The sequence below is a fragment of the Patella vulgata genome, chromosome 5 (assembly GCF_932274485.2).
Source record: "Patella vulgata chromosome 5, xgPatVulg1.2, whole genome shotgun sequence".
Lineage (NCBI taxonomy): Eukaryota > Metazoa > Mollusca > Gastropoda > Patellidae > Patella > Patella vulgata.
In genome coordinates, this window is record NC_065883.2 from 24,718,424 (window position 1) to 24,727,160 (window position 8,737).

General features: G+C 36.1%; 1 long non-coding RNA gene across 2 annotated transcripts; it reads left to right on the forward strand.

Annotated features, from left to right (window-relative positions):
• The first annotated feature begins 393 nt into the window (after window positions 1–393).
• LOC126820860 (uncharacterized) lies at window positions 394–6,581 on the forward strand. 2 transcript variants are annotated; one of them, XR_007680179.2, is made up of 5 exons: window positions 394–687; window positions 1,614–1,765; window positions 3,928–3,997; window positions 4,876–4,941; window positions 6,512–6,581. It is a non-coding gene; the product is annotated as an uncharacterized LOC126820860 (long non-coding RNA). The 2 variants fall into 2 exon arrangements; XR_007680178.2 differs by having other exon boundaries at window positions 394–622.
• The last annotated feature ends 2,156 nt before the right edge of the window (window positions 6,582–8,737 follow it).

The window sequence follows — 8,737 nt, forward strand, 5'->3', positions numbered from 1 at the left end:
TTGTGAAGAGTATAGTTAATACTAGTAAATACATGGATAAGATTCCTTGTATTTTCATTATACATGAATTAATGGCAAATCATATATAAACTGAAAATATATCTTTATTGCGATTTAATCATATCCCAGGAAATAATAACTCATACAAAACGTAATAAACTGTACAGCTGTTACCATTATCATCAACCCATCCATTCAATTAATTACACTGTTGGATTCGACGCGTGTTCAATTTCTCAACAGTTGTTTCAATTACAACTCGTAGTCAGAACCTTGCCGTGGTGATCTATAAAATACTGCTTCGTAAGTTACTTTCCGCCAGGGTGTCTGTTGGGCCATCAAAACAAAATGGCCGTTAAATGCATGAAATTGCTATGTTCTAAACCTCTGTAAAGAAGAAAATTCCCACAAGAGAAGATTAATAAAGATCCCCGATCATTGTGTAATTTAAATAACACACAACATTACTTGTGTTAAGCATATTGATTTTCAACAAATTAACAACTTATTTATTACAATGCATGAATATATTTAATCTTGAAATGCCTATTTTTAGTACGGTATACATTTATATCAGAATGTATCATAAATGGAATATGCGTGTTTAGAACATTCTGCATAGGTACGTTAAATTCATTATAGTTTTGTTTGTGATTAGAATACACATTTGGTAGCCGTGGTGGTTCGGTGAGTAAGGCACTGTATTGCTCTGTATTGCTAAGCGGGTGGTCCCGGGTTTGATCCACGTGTTGGCCGATAAAGTTCCTCTGGTTTTTCAGCGTAATTCCTCAGTGCCAGTGGTGTTGGGCGGGGGATTTGGCACTGAGCATAGCCTCTAGTCCTTTGGGTTGTACAAAAAGGAGGGTCCCTTATACACTTTAGAAATCGAAATAAGAGTAGGCTGTAGCGCCAATGTCCTTCAAATCACATTGCATGTTGTATACCGGCCTTTATTTCCCAGATGGCGCTAAGTTTGGCTTTAAATACCATTTATTATCATTTCATTTTAACATACAAATTTACATGTCTCCACAACACTAGACATTTTGAAAGTAAGATGTGTTTATTTGTATGTCTTAGATACATGTATGCAATATTAGGATAAACATTTGGAGAGAACGTGGGCTTTACAACCAACACACCATCGAATGACAGCTGTCAACATATCGTTTATGCACATTATCTGACGAATGTTACAATTAAACTGATTTTATTGGAACTACATCCGGATTCTAAACTGGCACTTTCATAGCTGAAACAAATTTCAATTCCACTAGATCAGTATACTTCACAATAATAACTATTTTATACAGTTATATTCTGGTTATATCTAATCTGTAGCAACGAAATTGGGGTAGAGGTCATGGCTAAACAGGTGTCAAATCTCCAATTGTTACTGAATACTTTAAAACGAAGTATCCAAGTATCAACCATATGCTCCTCCCCTGTTTCTCTTTATACCTATAAAATACCATCTATTAAATATGTTTCTGTTTATACCTATAGAAATACTGTACTCATAACATATCTTACATGTTTATCTAAACAACTATTGTACCTGTGAAAGTTCTAATCAGCTATCTCTGTGATACACGCTCAAAATTTTATTTCAGTACTAGAATGGTGTGACAAATCTAAATCCAAATGAAAACGTTGCACACCGAGAAAACGGTATTAACACCTAAAGCTAAATACATCCATCAGCCATTTTTCCTGAAGTATATAACTATCATAGCTAGAATATCTGGTCTGATAACAGTAATAAGTAAGTAATACACCTTCTTGCTCATCTTATTGTCTTCACAAATAAATACGATGTGGCATCAGGTGTTCTAGATATATTTTAAAAGAATGTCCACTGTTGCTTAAAGGAGCTAAACCTGTAACTCAATATTTTTCATTGAAATTAAAAACACACATTTGAATTCAATGTTGGTTCATTTCATTCAATATTGTTGTTGTTATCTTGTCGTGAATATATATATCCAATATTTAAGATACGATGTACATTTTATAATCAGCACACCTGTCGTGTATTCTATAGGTTCGGTCGCCATTTCCAATGGTCAAAGAAAAACATATCCTACAAAACAATGCGAAAGTAATTAGTAATGGCTGATTGCCAAACGACAAAACAATAGAAAAAAAACCTGTGTAGAATGAACCAAGCAGGCGTAAGCGAACATAATTGATTAGAAATTACAATAATTCTTTTTCAAATTGGATATTAAATCACGTTATATACATTCATATTATATTAATATATACTTATACTATTAGGCCCATATTCGTCTATTTAAAGGTTCGAAAGAATTTTTACTCTTACCACAAAGTATAACGTACGAGGGCTAGCTGAAAAGTTCTAAGCCAGAAGAGGGTAGATCAATAGGGTTGAAATAAACTTTTGCCACCAACAAGTACAATCATTGAATGAATCATAGACATAAAAAAATGCAACTGTCGTGCTGTTACTGACTTCGTTCCCGACCATCTTGTGAACCTACCCATTGAAATCACCAGAAATGGACAAAACTGGCTATATTATAAGCAGTCATCAAATACCCCAACACAGAATGATACCGAAATGGTCTCCACTTTAGAGGATGATGACCTTCCTTTTCCACAGTAAAGAAGTGGGCTGCGGAATTTAAGCCTGGTAGAGAGAGCCTTGACGAGGACCCGCTGGTCATACCAGCAACCATTCAAGAAAACATTACATGGTTATGGTTGATCGACGATTGACCAATCGACATATTGCCTGCGTTGTGAGAATCTCACGAGAGGGTTAAGCACAATATCGCCAACGATATTGACAAAAGTTTCTGCAAGATGGGTGTCAACGCCCTTGACCGCGGATCAGAAACGTGTCAGACTTCTAACGTTCCGTGGCTATCTGCGCCGTTTTGAAGCAGATCCTGATAGGCCAGATCTGTCACCATGGATGATACCTGTTTCCAAAAATGAAAAAGGGACTAGCCGGTCGTCATTTTCCTAGTATTGATAACGTCATGTCAGCTGGGAACGACATGTTTTAGGATGGCTGAAGAAAAGTTCTTCCTGCCCGGCATCTAGGCCTTGCAACATCGTTGGGAAAAGTGTGTACACCGCGAATTAAGGGGATTATGTAGAAAAATAAATGGAAACCATTGACTTTGTACAGGTCTTTCACAGACAGGCTTAGAACTGTTCAGTCAGTCATCGTATATTATATGGCTCAATTTACTTACGGGGGGGTATAGTCAGTCGTTTATATAATCACATAATAAAACACACCGCGTGACATTTCAGATAATCGTATTATCATATAAAGCCACGCTATATTGCAATAGTAAAACCGTAAAAAAATTGAAAGTGTTTGTTTATTCCACAGAAGTCTAGCGTATTAAAGCGACATTGGTGAACACTCGAGAGAAACTAAAAATCATTAGTTTGTTCAATTAAAGATACATTATGTAAGATTTAGATAAAGAGCTAGCCATTCTTGCTATAATAGTTCGAAAATAGATAATGTAAAATGAATAATTTTAAAATTCCATTCAAATTACTCTATTGCGAGCAAAGATATTAGCCTTTGAAGGTTTGGCAAGACGTGTGCATTTATTGCAACCACCGTACTGGTTGTTCGAAGCTAAGTCTCCCTTCTCCATTTTTAGATTAAATCAAAAGATGGCTGAACCGTTCTAATCTGTTTAATATCGGATATATCCGATGGAATCGAGAGTTGATTATGGTCTTGCCATATTAATAAATGTCTAATTGATAGTTTATATGACATCTCAGGCCTAAAAAAAGACCTGCCATAGGAAGATTTAGCTCTTGCATAATGTATGTTTAACTGTAACAAATCAATTAACAAAAAAGAGAGGGGATTTATAACATTTTGGGGTCTTTAAAATCTTTTCATCAGAATATTTGTTTCCGTTCTAGTGTTGTGGGTTTCAGCAATTTTAAGAATTAAAGCTGTTCATAATATGGATTATATAGGATGGTATATCTTGTAAGTTGCTGTCTATATCCTGTTTTATTGCAGTTTTTTAAATGATTATAAGATTTAACAGTTAGATCAATAAGATAACAGTCAATAAATATAGCATGACAAATCAGTGTAATAGTGAGAGAGAGAGGGAAATGGGGTTTAACGTCCACTCGACACAAACTAGGTCATTTCGGGACTAACACATGGTTCAATTTTATTTCAATAATTCGCTTGCGCGTAGGAGGAAACCGGAGGACCCGGAGAAAACCCACGAGGTTGGACGGGCGACCCTACTCCTTGTCACGTACAACCGGGGATTCGAAACCACCCTAGTTGACTCAATGACAGACTTTATGATACAGCACGCACGTGCGAACCATTCAGCCCCCCCCCCCCCAAGTGTAATAGTACAATATATGTGAACTTTACCATTGGGATGTGTTAATTATAGACGCCAGTTCCAGAAGCAAAGTCGTAAAATGCGTTCCAAAAATAATGCGCATATGCCGTCTCGTGCACGACACACACAACTACTATAAACATGCAAAAGCATAAACTTGTTATTAATTGAATACATCTTCGATTATGGTTTACATAGATTACATACTCATTAACAATGTCCTTTCTACGACCGTAAAACTTTGTGAGCATGTCTCAACAATTAGCAGGTCAACAGAATTCCTCTGCTTAGAAGTCAACATAGACCGTGCAGGTTCCAACACAACAGGTGAGCTGAGGAATATAAACACCATAGACCGACGGTTTAGATAGGTTACTACACATGAATGGAAAGTTTGCGATTGTTGTAATTTATTATTGTACATATCTTTAATTGGATCATTTAATGAACAACCTATTCAAAAAAGGTTTCAAATACTAATGATTTTGTTTTCTTTTAGGGCAGTGGCCATAGTAGTCACATTCTTTGAATTGACATGGGTTATAGATAAATCTGTTTGCTGTCTGTAAGTATCTGTCCACAATTAAAGTTGTGTGCCTGGAAAAGAGGTCAAATTTTTGGAGCCCCTTATGTGCACGATTCCACTCTTATATAATTTTTTCGTACATGATTCCACTCTTGTATAATTATTTCGCTTAAACGAAATACTAATTCGTTTAAACGAAATACTTATTCGTTATAACGAAATAATTAATATGTTATAACGAAATAGTTAATTTGTTATAACGAAATAATTTTTCGTATTTACGATTTAATACGTCGACTTATGACCCCAATCGTGGTCTCTATCGTTATCGATATGCGGTCAGGCTTGAGGCGGTAACCCTGGAACTGCGACACAAACTATGTTATTTCGGGATCAACACATGGTTCAATTTCATTTCAATAATTTGCTTGCGTGTAGGGGTATTTAGCAGTGGAAGGAAACAGGTGGGCCCGGAGAAATCCCACGAGGTTGGACAGGCGACCCTGCACCATGTCACGTAGAAGCGGTCATTTGAAACAACGCCACTTGACTCAATGACAGATCTCGAGTTATAACATATTGATATTTCGTTTAAAGTTGCAATTTCATATTTTTAAGTTATATTTTAAAATGTATTAAAATAAAGCCTTAAAATAGATGGTATCTATAAACAGTCCTACCTTGTTAAAGAATAATCCTATTAATCCTATAATTCACTATTGCCAGTTGAGAAATTGGCAAAAATATCATTTTCAACTTCAAATTCAAACGTTTAAAGATAGCTATTCCATGGGGGTGGGGGGAATTGTGTTATTATTTCCGGGGTCAAGGATTTATAAGTGGGAGAATGATACCTATGATCGTATAATAGTGAGTTGACAACCTATTGAGCAAAAGACATAGAAATAATTATGTTTTGACTTTCTTAGAAAATATGAAATTCTCGCTTTCAACGAATTAATATTTCGTTTAAACGAATTAATATTTCGTTTAAGCGAATTAATATTTTGTTATAACGAATTCATATTTCCTTTAAACGAATTCATATTTCGTTTAAACGAATTCATATTTCGTTTAAACGTATTCATATTTTGTTTAAACGAAATAATTATATAAGTGTGCAATCGTGAACAAAAAAAAGTCGTGCACTTAAGGGGCTCCGTACGATTTATTGATTTATACAATGTTACTAGAACATATTTTATGTCGAATGACTCTCAAAGCAGTTATATAATACAGCCATTACCGGGAAGCCACGGTAACCTATTAACTTGGAGGGGGGGGGGGGGGTAACGTCAACTCGACACAAACTAGGTCATTTCGGGACTAACATATGGTTCAATTTTATTTCATTAATTCGCTGGCAGAATAGTAAGAAATTAAGTTTCATTTCATTCCAAGTAGGGCGTTTAACTTCATTTATTCATTCATTCTAGAATGTTTTAAAAAAAACATTCAACAATTTACACAAATATCAATACCAGGACTACAGTACTCAATTTATACTTGATTTTAATTTTTTGAACAAGTCATAATGCTAGGTTATTATTTCTTTCAAATCTCTTAAATTGTAGATAGCTTTAACCATCCCTTTCAAATTTAATTTCAGTCGTGAAGGGTATTGTTGTATGTGTTGGTCAGGTGTTTTATGGGTTGATATCTGGAAGAGAGGAATACTTTATGTTCTGATCTCTATACTTATGTTTGTAAATGGTATATACGAGCCTCTTGGTTTATTTAGTGGTACGTATACTGAAGACAGGCAGCTCACTTTCGTAGTATCTGTTGGAGATTTCCCTAAAATTTGCCAGTATACAATGTGACGATGGAAATGCTTTAGTGAATTTAATGGAACTAAAAAAATCCTCGTTGAAATATGCGCATTGATTGACAGGCGTCGATTGTAGATATGACGTCGCATTTCGACGACAACATGTCCGGTTTCTGGTCCATTATAATAATCACACTGATCCGCAGTGAATATTTGCTTGGCCGCGACAATCACTGATAAGGATGACATTGATGCGGCTTAATGAGCTAGAAATATTAACTTTTTTCCTGCGACAAATTAAATTTTAAAACATTTTTTGTATATATTGGAAAAATAAATAAAGGCGTTTGACGTATTTGTAGGTAAAAATTATTTCCGATTTAGTGTAAATGGGTATTAAATTGACTAAAATGCAGCATTCTCTCCGAAGCAGTTATGTCTTATGTAAACAATGCACGCGCCATTCAGCCAATGATTCACACCGCGTGCTGTGACAGCACGTGTTAAGGCAGTCATCTATGACAGAGATATTATACGAGACTCGTAATTCTCTGTGAAACAGATTGTATAATAATATAGCACACTCGTACGTGTTAAGTCCCCACAACCTCACGCCGAAACGACCAAAGACTTCATGAACACGACTGTGATTATTAAGTTCAAAAACCACCGTTTGTTTACTTTCAGGATTCTTATTGTTATTTCTGTCTTTTCTGTATGTCATTAAAACTTTCAAGATTGGAATAGCTTTAGAAGAAAAAGTCGACACGACCATCGACACAGAGAATGGCCAAATTAAAATTATTACAGATGAAAAAAACACACAAACCGATAACACGCATTTTACTGAAACTAAATGATAACCGTTGTCGTTGTCGTTCTATATAAAAAAAACAGCAAGTAGAGTATCCTCAAACTAAAGGGGTTTGAGAACTGGCAATGTTTTATTTTTGGAGACGTCTTAATTTAATTTTGAAGCCATAGTAATAGCGAGAATAAAACTACTTCTGTTATTTTTTACAAGCAGAAATAACAAAATAAAACTGTCATTTAGCATTGTTTTACCAACATGTGCCTTATTCAAATACCGGGCTTGCATTCTAACATAGTATTATGTATTCCGTATTGTTTATAATAATAAACTGTCATATAGTTGTACATTGTTATAACTGTCCATTACAGCTGTTCTTTTTAGACTTCTTATGTTCATGTGTAGTTCAGCATTTCGAGGAGGAGAATTTGCGTTGTAATTTGTATAGAATGATGGCTCTCGTCGGCTTAAATCGGGAGTCGAACCTGGGATATTCTGGTTGGGGCTCCATTGTCTTCCGTGTGATTTGTGAAACAGAACCTTTGACTTCACTCAAGCAACCACTTGCACTTGAGAGAGAGAGAGAGAGAGAGAGGGGATTACCAAAGGTGTTGTCCATGACGTCGCCTTTGAACAATGTTTTTGACAAGTTTGCACTGAAAATTCTACACACTCTCTTCGAACGACGCAATTGCGAGAACTTCTTTCTAAAAGCGGCAAGTTTTCCTAGTAAGTAAACCGGTGCCGCATCGGAATTGTATAGGCGTAGGTGCATATCACTTACTGTCACAGAGTCGAGGCTAGATGTAGGGTACCGAGAGAGAGAGAGAGAGAGAGAGAGAGAGATGGGTTTAACGTCCACTCGACACAACACGGTCATTTCGGGACTAATTTTATTTCAATAATCCGCCTAGCTGCTCGTAGGGGTCTTTAGCAGTGGGAGGAAAACGGAGGACCCGGAGAAAACCCACGAGGTTGGACAGGCGACCCTACTCCTTGTCAGGTACAACCAGGGATTCGAAACCACGCCAGTTGACTCAATGACAGACCTTATGATACAGCACGCACGTGCTAACCATTCGGCCCCCCCCTCCTCCCTTGTTTTCATACAAGTTTCGGGTCGGGACTAAAACATAATAATCGATATTTCATAATTCCATCACTCAGTCAAATAAAAAAAATTTTTTTAAGAATAATCATGGATCTAACTGATGATCACGTTGGTAACAGACAACATACAGGAGTGCAGAATA